This window comes from Dipodomys merriami, unplaced genomic scaffold (genome assembly GCF_024711535.1).
Source record: "Dipodomys merriami isolate MVZ:Mamm:240054 unplaced genomic scaffold, mDipMer1.0.p SCAF_169, whole genome shotgun sequence".
NCBI classification, from domain to species: domain Eukaryota; kingdom Metazoa; phylum Chordata; class Mammalia; order Rodentia; family Heteromyidae; genus Dipodomys; species Dipodomys merriami.
The window spans coordinates 106321-130819 of NW_027203037.1; the positions used below are offsets into that span (position 1 = coordinate 106321).

Below are 24499 nucleotides of genomic sequence, written 5' to 3' on the forward strand. Positions count from 1 at the left end.
TTCAGAGTGTCTGCTTTGACTCAGCTTGAGTAATTTGGGAGTGGAGTCTATGGGATTCTTTAAATACAAGATCATGTCGTCTGCAAATAGGGAGAGTTTTAATTCTTCTTTCCCTATTTGGATCCCCTTTATGTTTGCATCTTGTCTTATTGCTGTAGCTAGGCATTCTAATATTAGATTTAAGAGAGAGAAGTGAAGAGAGTGGACATCCTTGTCTTGTTCCTGAGTTAAGAGGAAATTGCTTTAGTTTTCACCATTAAGTATGATGCTGGCTGTATCTTTGTCATATACATCCTTTATTGTATTGAGGAATGTTCCATGGATTCCTAATTTTTCCAAAACCTTCATCATAAAGTGGTGTTGGATCTTGTCAAATGCTCTTTCTGCATCTATTGAGAAAACCATGTGGTTCTTATCTCTGCTCCTGTTGATGTGATGAATTTTATGAATTCATTTGTGTATATTGAACCAGCCTTGCATCCCTGAAATGAATCCTGTTTGATCGTGGTTTATGATTTTTTGGATGGATTGTTGAATTCTATTGGCCAAAACTTTGTTGAGAAGTTTTGCATCAATGTTCATCAAAGAAATGGGTCTATAGTTCTATTTCGTTGATGAGTTCCTGCCTGCTTTGGGGATGAGGGTTATGATGGATTCATAGAATGTGTTTGGTAGTCAACTTTCTCTTTCAATTTCATTGAAGAGTTGGGGGAGTATTGGTGTGACCTCTGCTTTAAAGGCCTTGTAGAATTCCACTGTAAAACCATCTGGTCCTGGACTTTTCTTAGATGGGAGATCTCTTATTGCTGTTTCTATTTCAATTCTTGATATGGGCCTGTTAAGATGGTTTAACTCATCTTGCTTTAGTTTTGGCATGTCAATATTTGCTAGGAAGAGGTCAATTTCTGTCAAGTTGTCGAACTTATTAGCATAAAGTTTTGAGAAGTATTCCCTTATAATGTTCTGAATCTTGGTTGTTTCCGTGGTGATGTTTCCATTCTCATCTCTGAGTTTATTAATTTGGGTGTGTTCTCTTCTTTTTCTGATAAGATTTGCTAAGGGTCTGTCAATCTTGTTAATTTTTTCAAAGAACCAACTCTTTGTTTTGTTGATTCTTTCTATAGTTTTTTCAGATTCTAAATCACTTAATTCTGATTTAATTTTAATTATTTCTTTCTGTCTATTGGATTGGGGTTTATCTTGCTGCTCTTTTTCAAGGAGGTTCAGATCAACTAGATTTAACAGACATCTACAGAATATTTCACCCAGTAGCATCAGAATACACATTTTTTCTCAGCAGCACATGGAACATTTTCTAAAATAGATCACATTTTAGGCTACAAAGCAAATTTTTCCACATTCAGAAACATTGAAGGTATACCTTGTATTCTCTCAGACCACAAGAGAATAAAATTAGTACTCAACATCAAAAGCCACCAAAGTCCGGTAACACATGGAGGCTGAACAACACACTGTGAATCTCGAGTGGGTCATGGAAGAGATTAGAAAGGAAATTTAAATTTTCATGATATTCAACAAAAATGAACACACAAATTACCAGCTCCTCTGGGAACTGGTCACTTTAAATAGGATTGCCCGTAACTCCGGGGTTCACCCAAAAGATAGCAACCTCTTTCCGTATGTCCTAAATGTAAAAATGGTTATTTTGGGGCCTCTGAATGCCACTCTCAGACTCAGCCTTTAAACTAAATAAGGGGCAGTCCTCAGCCTGTACCTCAAGGGGACAAAAACAACAACCACCACCTCAAGTGTTATGGACTATTCCTATCCAAAATGGAAAAGCTAGAATGGAACTTAAGGTTAAAGAACAAAATTTAAGGGCATCATTGATACGGGGACTGACTGTACAGTCCTTAGAAAAAAAGAAGTCGAAGGGTTTGAGTGGAACCTAATTCATGTTCCCTGCATACAAGGTGTCATTGGAAAAACAGATTCCCTCCATGTCCAATGCCCTGTAAGATGGGAAGTCTGAGATGGGGCCACGGGGGCTTTTAAACTTCTTGTTGCCCCTGGCCTTCCATGCAATATTTGGGGAAGAGATGTCCTCACTAATATGGCTATTATGATAACAACAGATGATAAGGCTTTTTATGAAGACATCATAGCCAATCAAGCCATTAATCACCCACATTACCCCCAATTCGAATGGCCACTGTTGTGGGACCAGAGCCATTTTCACTCCCATGGGATACCACCAAACCCATTTGGGTCGAACAGTGGCCTATTTCCCCTGAAAAGCTCCCTCAACTCCACACTGTAGTGGAGGAGCAACTAGAAAAGGGACATATAGAACAAAGTATCAGTTCCCACAATTCTCCCATTTTTATTATCCAAAAAAGAGCTGAAGGAAAATGGAGACTTCTCCATGACCTACATTCCATAAATATTCATATGAAAAAGATGGGAACGCTTCAACCCGGACTCCCACATCCTTCTGCAATACCCAATGATTGGCACATTGCCATTATTGACATCAAGGACTACTTTTTGTCCATCGCCCTACATCCCAAAGATAAAGAATATTTTGCCTTCTCAGTATGGGAACCTCACTCTCAATTACCCAATCATTGATATCAATGGAAAGTTCTCCCTCAAGTAATGAAAAATAGCCCTACTATATGTCAGATGTATGTTGCCCATGCTATTCGGCCTTTGCTTTCAAAATGCTTTTGTGTCCATTACATGGATGACATTTTAATAGCACATAAAGATGCTACAACCATGAAAACCTGTTTAACACAACTCAAGGAAAATAGACCTCCATATTGGCCCCCAAAATTCAACTCAAAGCCACTTATGCGTATCTTGGATACCATTTAAATCAAACAATTAGCCCATACGGGTCTAATATTGTCATTAAGTCCCAATATACTTTAACTGAATTACAACAATTATGTGGACATATCAATTGGGTATGCAATTTTATATGCCTCCTTACCCAAGAGCTCCAACCTTTATTTCAATTGCTTCAGGAACCCTCTGACTCAACTTCCCTTTGTATACTTTCCCCTGATGCTCAACAAGTTTTACAACAAGTCACTGATCGATTATGGTCAACATCCTTGGTGTTTTTAGATACCACCAAAGAAATCACCCTGATTATATTAACTAATAATTGACTAATGGCGGCACTGACTCAGACTCGTGGTGTGTTACAATGGGTACACCTTGACACTTCCCAATTACCAAAAATTAGCACACCTATTACCATGCTGTGCAACTTAGCCATCAAAGGTTTGGAACAATGCCAACAAACTTATGGCTGATTCCCCGACCATCTTATCTGACCCATTGGAAAAACAGTCTTTGATTTCCTGACAACTGAAGAGGAATTAGCCTTACAAGTCATCCATTACTAGGTTAACACTGATAATCATATGCCCAAGAATTCCATTTTAAAAGTTACACAAGAACTCCTACTTTCATGGAAATGTATTCGTCCCAAGGGGCAACCTATTCCTCAAGCTGTTGTGCTTTATACCGATTCTAGCAAAACTGTTTATGGATTTTACAAAGCTAATACTAAAACATACATACTTCAACAACATTCCCAATCCATTCAAGCTGCTGAGTTACTGGCCATTTTACTCTCCCTTACTTTTTTTCCCAGAAAACCTCTTAATATTTTTTCTGATAGTATATATGTTGTACAAACTGTTGCCGTTCTTCCTAGAGCTTTATTAAGAGACGATGGTCATGATATAACATGAATAATGTGTAAACTGCAAACTGTACTAGACAATCATGCCCAACCCTGGTATACTCAACACATTAGATTTCATACTAACCTCCCCGGACCCCAGCTGCTAGTAATGAAGCCATTGAGCTGCCACACCAACTGTATTACTCACCAATACGTCCATGGACCAGGCCCGAATGTTGCATGGTCCCTTTCATTTACTACTATCAAACAATTATTTCCTGATTTGACACACCAACAATGCAACACATGATTCGGTCCTGCTCCTCCTGTACACCTCTTTTACCCTTAGGACCACTTCAACGCATGGAATCAAATCCGTGAGGCCTTAGTCCCAATGGCACATGGCAAAAGGACATAACCCATATCCCCCAGTTTGGCAAACAAAAATATGTCCATTTATGCATAGAGATATTCTCAGGCTTTCTAACAGCCTTAGCCTTAACAAGTGAAACAAGCCACGCCATTAAGTCACTTCTACATGCCATTACAATTATGGGCATTCCTTGGATCTTTAAAACAGACAATGGCCCTGCTTACACCTCCAAATATTTTCGTGAATTTTGTACCCTTTGGAACATTACACACCAGACAGGTATTCCATATAACCCACAAGGCCAAGCCGTTGCTGAATGCAGTCATAAAGAAATTAAGACCCTTCTTTTAAAAGAAAAGGGGAAACTGGAGGGGCTAGGGCATAAAGATCCCCAAACACAATTAAATTATTGCCTTATAGTAAGAAATGTTTTAACATTCACACCCACCACACGTGTGTCCCCTGAGGCCCTGTATTGGGGACTCATGAAAACACCTACTCCAGTCCCTTTGGTTAGATGGAGGGACCCCATCACAAGAAAATGCGAGGGCCCTGCTCCCTTAATGGCACAAGGGAGAGGATTTGCTTGTATCTTTCCAGACACGAGTGATAAACCTGTTTGGATCCCAGCTCGAGATCTCTGACCAACCATTACCATCTATGAATTAGATGAATCAACTACGCTTGAACAGCCCGAGGAGGAGGAGATGCAAACCTCGAGCTAGAGCCCATGGCATCACTTGCGGAGACCTAAAGGAATTGGTAGAACAAGCCCAGGCTATGTCCCTGGACCCTAACCAAGGGCAGGGTACTCTATTCCTCTGCATGTGTGCCATTATTACAGCCAATTCTCAATCTGCTGCAGGGCAAGGTAAAATAATGTTAATGTCCAGCCCCCAAATCTTGATGATGGTAAGGGAAGATACCACCATCATCCCTCAAATGCTTTCTTCCAATGGCACCTTTGGCCTTCTTTCTCAGCAGATGCCCTATGCCAACAAAAAACAAACCTTACTTTTGGATGGAAGGGAGCCATCTCTTTTTGTTTTTCAAACGAGACAGTAAAACAGTTTGATGGCTGTACCATCCCCCTTGCAACAGTAACTCATGGCACAGGAAGGTGGAACTACACGGCACCCTAACCCATTTGTACCACTGGAAACTCAGCAATCACTGGCAACGCAATGACTCATATCCCTTTGCAGGTTTGGTATATGTTTCCCCATTTATTGTTCTGGCTACTAATGACTCTCAGTTTTCTCAGTAGGAATGATCATTCCAATCGTGTCGGCGATAATCGATACAGTGGCTTCAGCTATCACCGCTGCTATATTGCTGTCCCAAAGTGTGCAACAGATAAACCAGCTCATCCCTCAACTGTCATCCATAGAATTAAAACATTTGCAACTTGCCAATCATCTTAAGGGAGGCCTCCTTGTGCTCCAGCAACAAATAGACTTGCTCCAAAAACAGATTACGTTTCTTCGATTACAAGGAGCACTATGTAAGGCTATCACTACTTTTGTCTGTCAGCTTTCGACTCCAGCGCCCAATGTCACTGAACTTAGTAACTACATCGAAGGCCCTTGGGCCCTTAAGTACTTAAACTTCACCCACCACCTGCTGCATGATGTTACCCGCCTAAATCAGACCACCATACAGCTTATTTGCGCTGCCTCATTTTTAGAAGATGTGCTTAAAAAGTTACAGCAATGGTTTTCACCATCCTCTCTGGTCACCTGGGGAGGCCTTGCGCTTTTAGCACTTATTCTCCTGGGAATTATTAAATGCTTACACTCCCGGCAAAAATGCCTCCAATGACGGGTCACCATAATGATGGTCCTTTTAAAAGAAAAAGGGGAATTTGTGGGTAGAGCCGGTCAGATCTGGTTGAGTAAGCTAGAATAGTAGTTGAAGCACACTTCCTGTACTTCCTGCTCATAGAGATGTGACCCACAGGCACATCTGCCTAGCTTGAGAACAATGAGCTGTTCAAGCTCCCTACATGCCCCCGGGGGACCAAACAGTGCCTGTCACCAAGCAGTGCCTGTCACAAGTGCCTTACATCAACTCCCCATGAAGTGATTAGTAGGGAAGGGAAGAACTCAGGAGGTTGGGAAATCTGGGGCTACAAAATCCCCCCCTCCCGTACCCCTCCACCACCATGAGCAAGTATAAAGGAGACCTGCTTAAGCCTATTCTCCCAGTGTTTGTTCCTTGTGGGCATCATTCACACTTACCTTCTGCCTGAGATCTAGCCCTACATGCCCCATTTGGATCCCTGCCAGGATCCTTAAGTTTTTACCCATTTTCTCTATACAGGATGCCCAAGGATAAACAAACCAAGAAGGAACAAAAAATGACTATGGTGGCCGAGGCATGTGTTTAGCTAATTATTTTAATGTTACTTGCTCTCATTGTTCTTTTACTAAATGATTGTATAGCGGCATTACTTGAATCCATACGCTTCCTGTAAACATGTCTAAAACTTGGTATGATTTTGGCCTTTAATTCATTAGCTGCCTCTACAGTAGCAGCTGCTATGGCACTAATACAGAATGTTAGTCATAATAATTTGTCTTTAGATCTTTTTCAAACCCACAGGCAAATAGCTGGATTAGAAAAACCCCCACATTTGGACTCTGAAGTGGCAAAGACTGCTATCCCATCCCTGACTAATGTTAAAAGACTGCTAATGATATTGCTTGGCCTGGTAATGCTTTTGCTGATGGTTTTTCTATACCTTCTTTGCATTATCCGTGCACTGCAAAACTCTTATGAGTTTAGCCATCTAGTTACATAAGATCAAACTCCAAGTGAATGAATTTCCCCCAAGAGGAACCCCAGCCAGAGACAGGTAAGAGGGGTTGTCAGTCTGACCAACCTAAGACAGGGCATTCAGCTTTGCTCTGAAGAAGTTCCCAATGATAGGTAAGGCAGACAAGGCAATCCACCCAACCTAAGACAGGCGGGTTCACTTCTTTAAACAAAGACTATGGGGTGTTGGGAGCTGAGAGTAAAGCTCAAAGGTCATTTTGACCCCTGTGCTTGCTCAAAGGCACATACTAGGAACTGGCTTACTTAAAAGACACCAGGTGCCTGGGATTGCTTTGCTATGTCTCCAGAGTTTGTTTTAAACTTTCCTCATTTTTCTGGATGATAGTAGAACAGCCTGAATGTGGGGGCCCACTAGGATGCACCGAGCGGCATGTGTGGATCTCCCAATACCCAGGCTGCTCCCATGTTCTGAAGAGTACAACCTTACGAGATAATGACTTTTATATATATATCCCAAAAGTAATCGAACTGCTTCAGATATTTCTAACTGTAGTGTGGCTTATGGTTATTACTGTGCTAGGTGGGGATGTGAGGTCACTGGGACAGGCTCTGGAATCCTGCACAAGGGCCCTCCTTATCCTTGTCTGGCGAATCGCGCCCCCTAGACTTGCCTTGAACCCCCTGCATGACCAATGCTATTTTTACCAATGCAATCCTGTTAAAATAACGTTTACAGAGGAGGGAAAAGAATAACTAAATGGGAGGTGGGCCTGCCATTAAAACAAAAAGGGGGAATCTGTGGGACACGTGGGCAGCAAAGATTGTGCTGAGAGAGAGTTGAGTGGGCAGAGTCCAATCGGTTTACGTTTAGTGCATAAACAGCTTGTGGAAGTTTAGGTGCATAATAGGGTGTGACATTTACAGTGATTGGTTGGTTCCCTTTCCTCCTCATGCCACCCGATCTTTTTTGCTTTTAAAAAGTGCTTGTTGTGTGTTAATAAATGAGTTACTTTCACTTGACTCCCGCCTGTGTCTGATTGTCTCCCGGGTTAAGGGAGGCTGGGAAATGGGCTAGCAGCGCACTTACATTGCCTAGGACCCCATCCATCTTTCCTGGGATGGACGAAGACCCAACAGATAATATATAATAAAATAAATGTAAAATAAAAATAAAAGTAAATAATATTTGCAAGTGTTCTGATCTCAAGAATACCACTGGGGAGGGGAGATGGAAATGATGCAACAACATTTGGTGTACTGTTCTTTGCAAATTTGGGAGGTCATCACAGCAGAAGTGTAGTATTTTTTCACAATAGTGATAAGCTTGTCATGATGTGAATTTAGGGAATTTTATGGTGTACCTTACAAGTCAGAAACTGTTGGGCTAGGACTTTATGGCATAAAAACTTGTCATTGAATTACATATAAATAATAGCTTAAGCCGGCGCCGGTGGCTCATGCCTGTAATCCTAGCTACTGAGGATACTGAGATCTGAGGATCTCGGTTCAAAGCCAGCCCAGTCAGAAAAGCCTGTGAGACTCTTATCTCCAATTAACCACTAGAAAAACAGAAGTGGTGCTCTGGCTCAAGTGGTACAGCACGTGCCTTGAGCTGAAGGGTGCAAGGATAGTGCTCAAGCCCAGAGTTCAAGAACCAAGAACGACAGAAAAGAAAGAAAGAAAGAAAGAATAGCTTACTCTCATGAACAATGTTTACTCTTCTGTAATTTATTATTATAGATAGTTCATAGTTCACAGGTTTATCTTCTAACAGAATGTGGCTCTTTTTTCTGTTGACTTTTAAATATGTAACGTCCAATTGGAAACAGTATTGCAGAATTAAATAAAAAGTAAACAGATATTGTTTTAAATGTCTCTGGTATGGCATGTTCAAAATTTGAAAATGAGTATTTAGTAGTCATAGGCATATTGAAGAACACATATATTCTGCCCTCTTAACAATTATTTAGTTTTAAAAGTTAAGAGTTTCCATAGATTGAACTGTTTACTGTTTTACTATGAGACAATACTAAAATTATGTTTTTTTCAAAATAATGGCAAGTATATTGTGAAAATATTGTATACTTTGATAACATTCAAGTTGATGACCCTCTGATATAGAAAAGGATAACAGAATAATATTTACTATACCAATACAGTGAAATTATATTTTATGTAGCTTATTTTTAAATTTAATTTTACTGTCAAGGTGATATATAGAACGGGTTGCAATAATTGTAAGGTAGTGAATACATAACATGTCGAACTTTTTACCCCTTCCTTCACTTTTCTCACAGTTTCCTTCCCCCCAATACCCCTCACAAGTTGTAATGTTAAATTTCCAACACGTTGTATTGTGAGAACTGCTATTGAGTTGGTTTGCCCTTTGTCCTTTGTCTCGAAATTTTGTTGTTCCTCTTCCCTTGCCAAATTAAGATAAATGTATATACAATGGTGTATGATCCTGAAATCAAATACAGCAGGGAACAAACCATTGGGGAAAACGCAAAAGGAAAAAGAAAACAAATAGTACATTAAAAACATCAACCACAAAGAAAATCCTCTGTTTTCATATCTAGGAGGTCATTTTGCTTAGCATCATCTTATATGTATCCATTGACCCATTCTGCTCATTTGCTAGGACTATCCTAGATATTTCCTACTTATTACAACTGAGAGAAACTATGGAATTTCTTTCTTTGTGTCTTGTTTATTTTATTAGTAGGATTTTTCCAAGTCTTTCCATTTGGAATTGGAAGCTTAGAATTCCACTGCGCGCGCGCGCACACACACACACACACACACACACACACACACACACATATGTGTGTGTGTGTGTGTGTGTGTGTGTGTGTGTGTGCATACATATATATATATGGTATATATGTATATATATACCATATATATACCAAATTTTGTTAATTATTCATTTACTGAGTGACATATTGGTTTAAAACATGATTGCATGTAAATATCACTTACGGTCATTCAAAAATGACAGATGCCACCTCCCCAGACTTTCTAAAATTATGATTTCTATGTAAGATAGGATTTCATGGTGGTACAAAGGTTGAGATATCTGGATAAATCTAATGCATATCTTGCACTGAATTAGGCAGAATGATATCCAATATCATATAGGATAAAAATGGTAGTGACAAAATATTCCCTTGAGAAAGATATAGGGGACTGCCAGCAGTAGGAAGTAGTTCAGATAATTTTGAAGCATTTAGAAATACAAGCTCAAGTGTGTCTGTTTAAACAAAAATTAATTAATTAAGTGGAAGGGCAAAAGAAGGGGAAGAGAAGAAAATAACTGACAGCAGATCATTTTCCCAAATTAGAGTGTAAAAAGACATAATTTTAACTTCCAAGTTAAAAAGAGACCAATATCATACCTTCCATTCAATTTAGATTCTTGAAAATATTTACTTGGCTTTTTCCTACTTTAATGCTCCAAAATAAATGAAGACTTATAAGAAAAGTTATGTGATTTCCATTACTTCAACCTGAACACTAACTGTGTTGAGCCCTCTTTTCTCAATTTGCACTTGGAAATAGTCCTTAAGTTGATGATGTTGTGGCTTATTAGAGTCAGAGTTAGGAGCTTCTACATGTACAATTATCTCAAAATAGTTTAAAGCAGATTCCCACCCCCCAAGATATCCAACTACATTGTCTAAAGCTGTACTTTGAACACACTCTGACACCTCAGCTCATAATTTGAAATTATACTTCAGCATTTCCTTGGCACATTCCACGTTGTGCCATTGTCTTTTTTGCACATTCCTTTTGAGTTCATAGTTGCTCTATTTCCATTTCATCTGTACAAACTGCTAAGAACATTGTTCAACTACCACTTCTTGTTTGCACATGCCCAGTCTATGTATGAAGGTACTTTGTCCATGTTAAGCAATAGGATAGTACTCACTCTCTCAGGAGAAAAGTTCCACAGTATAACACTATGCCACATTAGAGGATGTAGAGTTTAAAGAATTTTGAGACAAACAGTGATGTTAGAATTGAAAGGCTCCTTAGGGAGGTTTTCTTGGAGCTCATTAGTTTTCCCAGGAGAAATATAAATATCCACAAAATCTGGAGCTAATTAGAAAGTATCCAAATTAACACTAAATCCTAGATGTTGTGTTAGTACTAGTCATCATTGTATTATTGTTACATCAGAATCCTCCCTACTTGCAAATGGGTTTGAGAAAATGAAAGAAAGGCATTAAAGCAAAATGTCTTATCTTTTTAGGCATTTAATCCTACTGGTGAGGGTAATGTCTGAACTCTTCCATTCAATAAAAGTTTGAAGTTTATAAGAGAACTACCTACCTATAAGAATTTGTGGCAGGTTGATTGACACGGTTATTTCAGCTTGGAAATATCCCTACCAAGAACTAGAGTTAAATAAAGTATATGACAGTTATGATGTGTCAATGGCTACTGACGCATTTTCTATTCTAAAGAAGAATCAACTCCAGGAGTCTGCAGTCACATCAGTAAAGATGTATGTTCAAACTACTACTTGGTGTTACTTTTCTTACATTTATAATGAATGGGTTGATAAGATACCCAAACATATCTAAAGATATTTTAATAAAATTCCTAACTGATGTGGATACATGGGCCACTCGTTGGAACTATAGGACAAATTAGGCTGGTTTGTGCTGTAGTTCAAGCTATAAACTCCTGGCTAAAAAAGTCTTCAAAAAATTAAAGTTCATGAGAGTTATATCTGTATAATTCTTCTAATGTCAGGATAAAAGCATTTGTTCCCAACATTTAAAATCAACAGGATTTGTTGAATTCATGGATCCAGAATTTTATGGATTAACATTCATATCTCAAAATTTTATCAAGATGACTTTCACCAAAACACTTTTCTTATTGAACTTGTCTATGTCCTTTTACTTTTCAAATCCAAATAGCATATTTCCTTCAAGATCTTCCTGCAAATTCTTTCCTTCCTTTAATTCTGTAAATCTCTGTTTACTACTTTTTTATTTCCTTATGTATCTCTTTTTTCCAATCTTATCCACACTGGTGTTCACTTGCTCACACTTGTGTCAGAACTTTCCTTTTCCTCATCCCTTCAATAATGCCCCCAATTTTATTATTCTTTTTTCCTATTCATGGTCGTGGATATTTTGATGATGTCTAAACAGACGTATTTTGCATCTGTTTAATATAAACTCTAGAACTATCAGATATTTTTTCCCTAAATTCATTATTTCCACCTGTGGTTCTTATCACTAAGAACATCACTAACACAGTTGCCAGCCAAACGTGTGGAAGCACTTTAGATTACTTCTTACCCTTCTACTCCTTCCCATTAGATAAGATGAATGATGAAGATTTACTCAGTTTCTATCACTAATATGATTTCTTTTTGGAGCTTTTATGACTTTCTTTAAGTGTGAAAATACTGTACAGAGGGATTACAATTACATGGGCAAGATAATGAGCACATTTCTTATGAAGCATTGTAGCCTCCTCCTTTGTTTCCCCTTCCCATCCCTTCCCATCCTCCCCCCCTCGCCCCCCGCCCAATCTTCCCTCCACCAAAGTTGGAAAGTTCGTTTTCGACATAACGACTTATACAATATGATTTCTCTGTACTCCTTTTTATGCCCCTAACACCAGCCTGATTTATTTACTCATCACAGTCACCTAGTCCTAAAACAACCATTTTGAAAGTATGCTATTTCCCCATGGTCTTTTCATACTGGTCCTCTCCATCACCAAATTACTCTCTTTGTAAACACCCAGAGTGAAGAGCTCAGACATATATTCTAGTATCATTATTTACTAACTACATTGATTGTTGGCCTTACATTTCTCATCTGTAAATCAATGTAATCTAACAGAAATAATGAAAAATATATTTGTTGACTTCTAGATCAAGAATAAAAAAAATTGAAGAGTACTTACATTTTCCACTTTACCTTACAAATAAGGAAAGAGTCAAATTCAGTTTGTTGGTATAAAGTCACAAATTGTTTCATGTAGAAATAAAAATAAGTTTTACCTCCTGGCTCTAAGGCCTATGTCTTTTCTAGGTAACTACAGATATGAAAGTGGTATTATGTAAATTGTGTCATGTGTTTACAGCTGTATTGCAGAACATACTCTTAATGTATCATTGGTTATTGAATAGTATCTATATGAGAATGTTATTTGAACTAATCACCCTAAGTTGAAAACTACACTTTAGTCCATCAAAATGTGGAAATAAACGATTTTATTTATAAGAAAATAGTACCATCAAGAAAAGTGAGTATACATTAGAGAGACTGCAGGAATTAGGGTTTTTACTGTCTCTGCCTATTTATGTGATTATATTTCTTGATATTTCTTGTTATTCTTATTGTATGTAATCCAATGCTGTTTATTACTATGTATTCAATGTGGGAAATCTACCTTCAAAAATGTGTAAAGTTTTTTTTTTCCTATTCAATCACAACAATGTCATTTTCAGTCTACACTGTGGTCATCATCCTCTCCATCAAAATTATTATTAACATCATAAGTGCTAACTACTGAAAGTCTGATATATATCTATGATTTTGCGATTATTTGTCTTTTGATTAATAATTTTAATGTTACCACTGTGCACGCATCCATATTAAAATTTTGAATAAACAAAAAAAACTAAACCATATCAGGTAGTTTGACTATGTGCTTATAACAAATTATGGAATAGATTTTTGAAGTATTGCAAATTCCTAACCAGTATGAATTAAGTTCCTCTCTCCCCACCACCACACACAAGTATTTAAGAGTTTGAACAAAATTATTTCAATAATATACTGCAAATTTTACTATATTATCATGTGTATATCTGAAATTCCCTTGAATGTAATAAACTCTACATTCTATAGAAATATTAGTTATTTTATTCTAGGAAACTTTTGGAAAAATAGAGTGTATATCTTTGAAATGAAAAAGGTAAAAAAATAGTAGCATAAAAATTTTAGAGGGAGTCTGTCTTCAGAAATATATATATATATATATATATATATATATATATATATACACACACACACACACACACACACATATACACATATATATTATATGTAGAAAGACATACATTTTTGAGATTATTTTTCACCAGAAATATATACATATACCTAAATTTATGTGTAGAACGATGTACTTTATAGTGAAACAAAAATCTTAAAACATAATTAAAATTTAACATCAAACCAAGTGCCATTGACTCACGCCTATCATTCGAGCTATTCTGGGTAATGAGATCTTAGAATTTTTTTCAAAACTAGCCCAGTCAGAAAAATACTTGTTAGATTCTTATCTCCAATTAACCACTAAAAACAAGAATTAGCTCTGTGTCTCAAGTTGTAGAGTGCTGCCTTTGACAATAAAAAGTCTTAGGGACAATGCCCAAGCCTTGCAAACAAGAACAAGAACAAGAACAAGTTAACAATAACAATAACAACAACATATATCACACAAATTTCATAAAAACATCTTTTAACTGCTATGAACATTTCTTAGAAAGCTTGTTTAGCCTCCATGGGGGGGAGGATTGGGTGAGGGCGGGGGGGGTGTATGGGAAGTGATGGGAATGGGAAACAAAGGAGGAAACAACAATGCTTGATAAGAAATGTACTCATTATCTTGCCCATGTAATTGTAACCCCTCTGTACGGTATTTTCACAATTAAAAAAAAGAAACATGAATATATGCCCCTGGAAAATGTTAAGTAAAAAGTATAAAATAAAGTTCATTGTCGACATAATGACTTGTACATCTTGTTGTTACAATGGGTCCACCTGTATCCCTATTTAATTGTAACCACTCTGTACAGTATTTTCACAATAAAAATATCTTCTCTTTAAAAAAATGTAGAGAATATTTACGTCTATGCTAAAGACATGACTATTTAGATTGCTTAAGATATTTAGGTAATGCTTAGGAATTAATATTAATGATAATATATTGGGACTGGTCATTTATTCTATTTTATGATAATAAAATGATATTTGTAATGATTTTATAAAATTTCTCTTGTTTGTTATTTGAATTATAATAAGAGATAAACATTTTAAATGATTTCCATAGGAAAGGGTCATTTTAATGGTATAAATTCTTTTGTAACTTCAAAACAATTAAGAAAATCATTCCAGGGCTGGTTTGCTCTAAGACTATATTTGTTTTCTTGTTCTAATTTTCATATGTTAGTAGAAATTAAAATTCCAAAAATTCAATGGATCTTGGCATTCAGGAACATCTTCATAGATACTAATATTGGAGTTCCTTAAGTGGAATTGTTTTATGTCATTTGCTATTTTCACAAACAAATCAAGATGATTGTGTATTTTGTTTCTTTTCACTGCTATTGGCTCTTATCTTGAGAATACTTTTTTCTAGCAAAGAAGAGAAAAGCAATTGGATTGAGCAAGTAACATAAAAGTTTCTACCAGAAAATGTTATCAATTACTTATAAGTGATGCATAATTCCTAGATATTCCAGTTATCACATACACTTTTTGATTGAGTTATCTCTGTATAAACTCAAAAAATACCGAAATAAACAAAATTAACAGAAACACATCTTTGTATTAAAAACTATAGTTTACAAAGAATTTTTAGCCAACAATGAAAAAATCTTTTTAGGTATTCTGTAATTTGTGTGAATTATTTTTAACAATATGTATATATATATTGCTGACATGAAATTCACATGCAATATATTATCTCCTTTTATTGTATGCATTTTTAGTGCTTTGGAAGTGAATGGTACAATCAGATGTTTTCCAAGCCTAATTTTCACAAACTTGCATTTCTTCAAATAGAAATGCTGTAAATTTTAGAACAGACATTAAAATAGATGCAAAATTCAGTTACAGGAATTTGTCCTCCATATATCCTTTATAGTGTGTCTTTTCAAAATTTGTTTGGGGGATTATTTCCAGATTCTCACACATACTATTCAATTGCACTGTCAAGGAACTACATTCCCTGTCCAAACAAGTTTTTTACTTCTCTTTAATACATACATAGAAGTGTAATGGCTGGATCATATGCAATTCTCTTTGACCTTTTGAAGACTTGAAAACTTCCTTGCAAAAATTATTGCAGTATTATTCAAATAATTCTGCTATCTAGAGTATATCAATTTCTCCACAAATGCATTACTATATTTTATGTCATCTTTTTATATTATGGTCACAGAAATGAGTTTTATTTGTATTTTTTCTTAGATACTTAAGAGGAGCTTAATTCATTTGCTCCTCTTATTCACCATTAATTTACATATGTTCTTTAAAGAAATAACCTGTTAAGGAAAAAATTATATGTAATTAGAATATATAAAAGTAGTTAAGACTAAGGATCATTGTAGAATTAACATTGTAGCATTAACAAATATGTGCCCTCTATCGGTTGGATATGTATTCACTTCTTTCGTAGAATTATGAAAGGTTATCAGTTGATATTAACCCGTTTATTCTTGCTTTTCTTTAGTCACTAATGTTTTCCATGTCAAATGTTTAGAAATCTTTACTGATCCAATGTCATGAATTTTTACATTTATGTATTATAGGTTTTTATATCTCACATTTAGTTTGATAATCATTTTTATTTAAAATTTTTGTATAAGGTTTGAGGTAAGTAGTCCAAGATCATTCTTTAAATCTAGAGAAGCAATAGTGCCAATACACCCATTTAAAATTCTATTTTAATTTGATAAAGTCATGGCATCCTTTTAAAAATCTTTAGACCATAAAACTAAGAATTTATTTTTGATAAATCTGTTACATTCTTCTGTGTGTCTGTTCTTATAGTAGAGCTATTTTGTCTTCACTACTAAACATGGTGATAAGATTCAAATCTAGTATGAGGGCTCAAGCTAGAACATTTTCCAAGATTGTTCTGAATGACCTGTGTTCCTTGAACTTTCATGCGAGTTTATTGAGCAGGTGGACCAATATCCTACACAGTTATCTAGATGTTTGATAGTCACTCATATTTTGCAGCTTGTGAAAACACAAGGCCCCAGATATTATATGTAGAAAAATGTCTTTAGAGAATGCTTGAATCCACTAAAATTAATTTAGGAATGAGTTAAAATTTAGATAACACTACAGCATAATAAAGTTGAATGATAACTTGAGCTGTACTACAGAGGAGAGTGAGAAGGGACAGAATGATGGACCATATAGGAGCTGTATGCCATTAAGATTTTGTTTCAAAAGACAGAAAGACTTCAGAGAAGAGAAGGAGGAAAATAATCAAAGTGTCCTAAAACAAGTTTCTTTTTAATCTACCTAATAGTGTGGGCTGAGAGTCAGAGAAGATTGGAAAAAATAAAATAGAAAATAAAGCATTGTATAGACCTCTTACAATGTAAAGAAATTGTAATAGGAATATGATAATTAATTTCCAAAGAAATAAAAGAATAAGTAAACTCTAAAGGCAAAATGAAGAGAGAAAAGAACAAAGTAAAACCTTTATCACTAACAAACCCAAGTGTTTGAAAGTGGAAAAGCAGTAGAAATATTCTAAATAACAATAAAAATTGCTAACATGGATAGAATATGGATCACATTTTATCATATATAATTTTGAAAAATCACTAGTAATGAAAATTTAAAAGTCATAATTTAAAACACTATTTACATTACAACTAGACAGTATAGTTCAGTGGTAAAACCTTGGCCTAGCATATGTGAAACAATGGTGTGACCCCCCCCCCAACATTACAAAATACACACAAAGCACACACACACACACACAAAACCTCACGCACACACACACACACCACATACACACATTTGGAATATTGATATTATCATATTAAACAGAGGAAATTATCACAAATAATAAAAGAAGGTTAATATATGAAATAATAATATTGCTTGTACTATTTAAACATTAGGAGAAATAAAAGACAATACACTTGTATTCTTACAGATTAAGTAAATTGATAATTAAGAAATAGAACACATGAGAACCTTTGCAAACAATTTTAAAATAATAAACATTTTTAAATATGTATAGTTTTATTTTGACAAAAGATTGGGGTTACTGGTGTTTTAACTCAAGATTTAGAATATGATAACCAGGTGCGTGCTCCATATCTCTCTATCGATGGCTATATCTCTAATCATTTCACTCTGATATTTTTAGAATAAGGTCTTATAATTTCCCAGGCTTTTCTGAATTACAAACCTATTTGCAGTTCCTCTCATAGTTAGAAAATGGAAGCCACAAATCACCATGCCCAGCTCAAACATTTTTAAATTCAAGTACAAATATTTTCAAAAAGTGACCAGGTAATGAAGCCTTTCTTAATAAAGCATGTGCTTCTTGAAAATACAGTAAGTATTTGTTACCTGGAAAAATATGTTTAGAACTATAATAAAATATAAATTTATTTAAATTTGCCAGCCATATAAAATTAAGAAAATAATTTTAAATATTCACATGTTAAATATGTTAAAAGCAAAATATGTGTCTGAATAATTTCCATGTGTAAAAATCATGCAAAATTAAATTAACTAATAACTAATCCTACAACTCTGAAAAAAGAATTACCCTAAAGAAACAAAAGAAAATAAGTAATTAAGTTCAAAATTTGAAATTTAGAAAATAAAATCAAGTGTACTCTTTAGGTGACTTAAGTAAATATAAAACTTCTGTATATCAATTTTATAATAAAAATGCATGAACAAAGAAAGAAGAAGTACCCATTGATCAATAGCAGTTGCAAAGCATCAGTAGTTGTTTGCGTGTACAAAAAAAATCGATGGAGGGGTACCAATGTTCCTTCCATAAGAAATGTACTCATTATCTTACTTATATAAATGTAACCCCTAAGTAAATTAGCTTTTTAATAAAATTAAATTGAAATTATAAACCAAATAATATACCAATTAAGAATTTTTAGATGGAATTCTATGCCTCCATCAGAAAGAATGACATTGCTCTATTTTTTAGGGAATGGAAACACTTGGAAAAATTATATTAAGTTTAGTAAGCCAGGCCCAAAGAATCATAGGTCCCATGGTTTCCCTTATTTGCAATAACTAGTATTTGTCTGAGTCAAGCAGAAAAGGTCAGATAAGTTGATGTTAGGTGAAATGAACCCCAAGATCAGTATTCAAATGCTTTTTTCTTTCATGTGATTATTTCTTTGTTCTTTTACATTTCCCTCCCCCACGGTATAATCCCTGCTTTCACTGTATTTGCTGTTGGTATAATTTTTGAAGGGGAAGGGAAAAAACAAATCGTTTAAATAGGGATATAGGTGAGCCCATTGCAACAATGAGATGTACAAGATGTTATGTCGAAAAACAAACTTTACAACTTTGGCTGTGGAGGGGCGGAGGATTGGGGGGGGCAGGAAGGGTATGGGGAGGAATGGGAAGTGGAAACAGAAGAGGAGGCAAAAATACTTGATAAGAAATGTACTCATTATCTTGCCCATGTAATTGTAACCCCTCTGTACAATATTTTCACAATAAAAAAAAAAGAATTCTTAGAAGCCATTGGTTAAAAACTTCATAAAGAACTGCACCAAGTACCCAAGGAATATATTTTGATGATACAATTTAAATACTTAAACTTCAACAGAGAAGCAAAAAGTTTAAAAAGTGTTACAAAGTAAAGTATTAAATCAGAATATATTACTATAATAATCATTAGACGAATTTTTAGTGGTAGTCAAATATGTAAGAAATGAGGCAATTTGCCATTCGTTTGCACTTAAGAAGTGAGAAAGTATTTTCTACGTCCTTTTAAATATATCATAAGTTTAACGAATAAACTATTCTGTCACATCATATGATAATCCGATAAAGATTATATTAGAGCAAAGAACAAATTCTACTATGCTTTTGGATGTTAAGGTATATACTTATTTTGGTTTTGGGAAATTGTGGGGATTTCAACTTGGTGTATTGTTCTTGCTAGGCTGGCGTCATATCAGTGGTTAATTTTAGGATAGGGGTTTCCTTTCCACAAGAACATGCAACTTATCTGTCCTTTTAGCCTTCCCATCATCAATGGCATCAGAGTAGCACTACCTACCTTGGCTGGCCTGGATCCTGCAGTCCTTCCAATTTTAGTCTCTAGATAGTGCAGGATGGTGGAAATGATCCAATGCACCCAGGTATAGATTGAGAAGGAAGTTCACTAAAATGTGGCCTTGGTTATGCTCTCAAGCCTCCTAAGTAGTTAAGAGTACAGTTGGGAGCACTGGTGCCAAGCAGTAACTACTTTTAAGCAATTAGACATATATATATATATATATATGTATATATATATATACATATATATATATATATATATATATAATTTATGCTTGTGATTACCTCAGGAAAAGTATAAAAGAGCAGTGAAGCATAGAGGAAAGCCAGTATTTTAACTAGCTACTCAGAGACTGAATCAGTTTAGCTAGCTACTCGGGAGGCTGAAATCTGATGATCACTGTTCAAAGCCAGTCCCATCATGAAAATGCATGTGATTATCTCCAAAAATCCAGAAGTGGAGCAGTGGCTCAAGTGGTAGACCACTATCTTTGACCACAGAAGCTTTGGGATAGTGTCTAGGCACTATCAAGCCTCAGCAATGAATAGCACATGCACATGTGCGTGTGCGTGCGCACGCGCACACACACACACACACACACACATACACACACACACATACACAAATGAGTATTTCAATGCAGAGTTCTTTATTTTTTTACCTTGCTGTACTTTATTTCCCTGTATTAGTACCCCAATTAACAAAATCAGCTAAGCACCTATTTACATACAACTCATCATGTTTCTCTAAAGTCTACTCTCTTTATTTGACATAAAAGTAAATTATTGAGGAAGTCAATTAATCTCCCTCAACTCTCTAGTGTTAAATGATTGTTTAGGTTCTTCCTAGAAATATGATTCTGTCAAATCCTGCATCAAGCAGCATATTTCGTTCACGAGACAGGAAGCCTCTGTCAAACAATTAATAAGAGGTTTTTCTCCTCCTGGCAAGCATTTGTAGTTTTATTATATTGATATAATTCATGATAAGTCTGTGAATGCCAAAGACTTCTGTGAAAATAAAAAGACCCTTCTCAGTGGTTAGCATTTGTATACCATTCATAGATATGAAGATGTTTTAATATTACTGAAGTTGCTTTGGAATAAATAAAGTTCACTTTGATTATCTTGAATAAGAAGAATTGGTTTCTCAGCACTTTAGGTAAGAACTTGAGTGAAAGAAGCCAAATGAAAAGTGAGGAACCACTCAATACATATATTTAAATGAAACAAAACAACCCAAGAAAACATAAATTAATTCAGTACTCAAGAACCTGAAGGAAATACAAAAAAATTCAGCTATGATAAGCTTATGAAAATCCTGACTATATGGGAGTCTACTGTTGGGAGGATAGTGGTTAAAGCCCAGACTGGACAGAAAGATCTGTACACAACGCCAGACACCTGTTATTCTAAATTCCAGGAAGAATAACATCAAGTGGACTGAGCCAAAGATGATACACAAATAGGAAGCCAGATTCTATCTGAAAATTAATCTGGATAAGTTTGGGCTGGGACATGACAAACTGGTAAGAACACCCATTTAGGAGACAGAAAACATTAAATTCAAACTCTAATATTATGGATATTAAAGAGAAAAGCTATGACTTCAAATATTAGGAATAAATTGTAAGATTTGAGTATTTGTGTGGAGAAAAATCCATTAGAGAGATAGTGTGAACCCATGTTGCAATGCTTTCTACTTAAGTGATAATGTTATGTGGTACTCCAGGCATAACAGAGTTACCTTGCAAAGATAACTGAGCAGGGATCTACACTTGGGTGATGAAAATCCTATACACAAGTGTAAATTACATAGTTTTTTTTCGGTAGATTGTAGTTTTTTTAAATAAGAGCCAGGGTGATATCCTTGAGCATTTTCTCCACATGTGAGCACTTACATTATTTTTAATTAATTAACGAATTAATTAATTAGTTAGATGCTAATACTAGAGCTTGAAGTAAGGGCCTGACTCTGTCCCAGAATTTGTTATTTTTCTGTTTTAGTTTTCTCAAGGCTAGCATTTCACTGCTTGAACCACAGCTCCATTTGTAGCTTTCGCTGGTTACTTTCAAATCAAAATCTAATGGACTATTTTTTTTCTTGATCTGGTTTCAAACCACAATTCTCAGATTTCTTCTTTATGATTAGCTAGGTTTAAAGCCATGATCCACCAGTGTGGCTTCTCCTTTTTCCTCTATACTTATTATTGCACATATTTAGATGACAATGTAAAACTGAGAGTATAGAAGAAAGATGTACAGTGATGATATTGTCCTGTCACAAATTCAAGTTAGTAATGTAAATTTCTTCCTAACACCATACAAAAAATACCATGATATAGTGTAAGAGAACTCACTATTGAACAGATAAGCTTTAAGAGCTTTCTAATAGATTCATTATTTATTGTTACTCAACATTAGAAAAAATGTATAATGCAGTAAGTAAAATAGAAGTCCTTTGGAAGACTGTTTAAATTCCTTATTTTTTTTAAAGACACTTGTTTTCATCTAAAAAAGTGGGCCTGTCTATTGTCTTCATGAGATTTTCAGGATTGAAGATGCCTAATGAAAAGTCAAAATGTATTAGTAGTCCTTTGCTATCAATTCTGACTTTTTCTTCTTGGAGAATATAATGATCAAAACAATAGTTCAGAATCAGCAAGCAAGAGTTTAGAATCATGCTTCCAGTACAAGTGGATCACCAGTAAGTAATCCTTGATACCATTTTCCACAAACTTTTGTCACAGATACAAACGTCCTGCCTTCTCTAGCTGCTTTCCTAGCCTGTACCTATTCCTTCGTTGTGCAGGAAAAGTGTGATTCAACTGATTTCAGTGAGATATGTTCTAGAACTACCAAGGATTTAGATTCTTGTCTGTAACTTGGTCAAAGCTTTGTCTCCTTATGTAGGCAACTAAAAAGGTATTTACCAATTACTAGTAAATACATAAATTCTATCTCCATCTTTTTTAAAACATAAAATTCTGCTTGTTCTATAAATTGATCAGAGGCATGGATTTTGTGGATAGCTCATCTCTCTCTTTCATGGCTCTCATAGATAACATGATTGCTCCATAATTATCCTAATTTATTTTGCTTTCATAATTTTGGTTGCATCATTTCACTTTCTGCACTGCCATTTCCCAAATCATTTATATAGAAGGCATTATTTCACACTTTCTCATTCCTAGAATAAACTGCACATGGAGAAACCACTGGTCCTCATTTTGTCTGTACCTTTGAATATGGAGGAACGTCTTTCCTTTGCTCTCCATTAATTCCCTAATCTCCAGTTAGAATAATTTCGAATAGTAAAAATGGAAAAAGAAAATAAATCATGGTGAAAAAACATATGCAGAAAATTCACCAGATATTTCTGACCAGTTCAACCAACATTAACTATTAGGGAAATATATGGACACCTCATTTCCACTGGCACTCAAAGTATCTGGTTAGGCAATTCTGATGAAGATGAGGAACAAGATGAAAAAGTGAGGAATGGTAACAATGCAAGAAAAAAAATGGAGACGGATCCAAGCAAATTTCTTCTTTGGGCTGCTGAAAATAACCAGCTAACTACAATGCGGAGAATACTTTCCAAAAAGGCCAGTCATGTGAATACTAGGGATGACGATGAGTATACTCCTCTTCATCGGGAAGCCTACAGTGGACATTTAGACATTGTCCATGAGTTGATGGCTCAAGGGGCACATGCAATAACTGTAGATGGCTGGACATCCCTGCACAGTGCATATAAGTGGAATAATACTAGAATGGCTTCTTTCTTCATCATGATACAGAGTGGCTTCATTCTTCATCATGATGCAGATACCAATGCCCAAACTAAAGGCTTCTTGATCCCCTTGCATCTTGCTGCTGGAAACTGAGATAGCAAAAATACACTGGAACTGTTGAACCATTATGTCAAACCAGGTCTGAAGAACCACTTGGAAGAAACTGCATTTGATATTACCAAAAGGATAAGTATGTATCACTAAGTCTTTGAAGTTGTGGAAGGCTGTACAAATTGTTCTCCTAAATCCTAATGATTCGGTTAATTTTCTTAAATTTCAAAAATGTCATTAATTCCTTTGTGTCAATACAACATATTTTCACAATCCAACTAACAACAATATCTTGCAGTAACAATTCACGGATTCTGTGGAATTCTTCAAAGTGAATTGACTGCCTTTGATGTCAAAATGTATTTCTGCAGGGTTTGTGATTTTTGTTAATCAGAAATAATTTTAACTTACCTGTTGAAATGAGTAGTATAGAAACTAAAGATATTTCTGGTGTTTGTCTGAAAAAGTATATTTTAAAATATTCTACATTCTATGTTTGTATAGTGACCATAATATTATTCTCTCCTAGATATAATACATTGAATTCTACATTGTTGTGTAATATATAGGTTCATTCATATGTCCTTTCAGATTGCATTCCATATAGAAACAGTTTAAGATTCTTTTTTTCCTAGGTCCTTATACTTTTATATTTCTTTGGGATAAAAAGACAATTTTGTCTAATTTAAAAAGTTGTGTAAAGGTTATGCTATGTAAAGGCCTTTCTAAGGGGAAATTTTAATACACTGATGCCAAACTAACTTAATTATATGAATTA

General features: G+C 35.3%; 1 pseudogene; it reads left to right on the forward strand.

Moving 5' to 3' along the window:
• The first annotated feature begins 6201 nt into the window (after positions 1–6201).
• Positions 6202–23922, forward strand: LOC138828951 (ankyrin repeat domain-containing protein 49 pseudogene; annotated as a pseudogene).
• Positions 23923–24499: the final 577 nt, after the last annotated feature.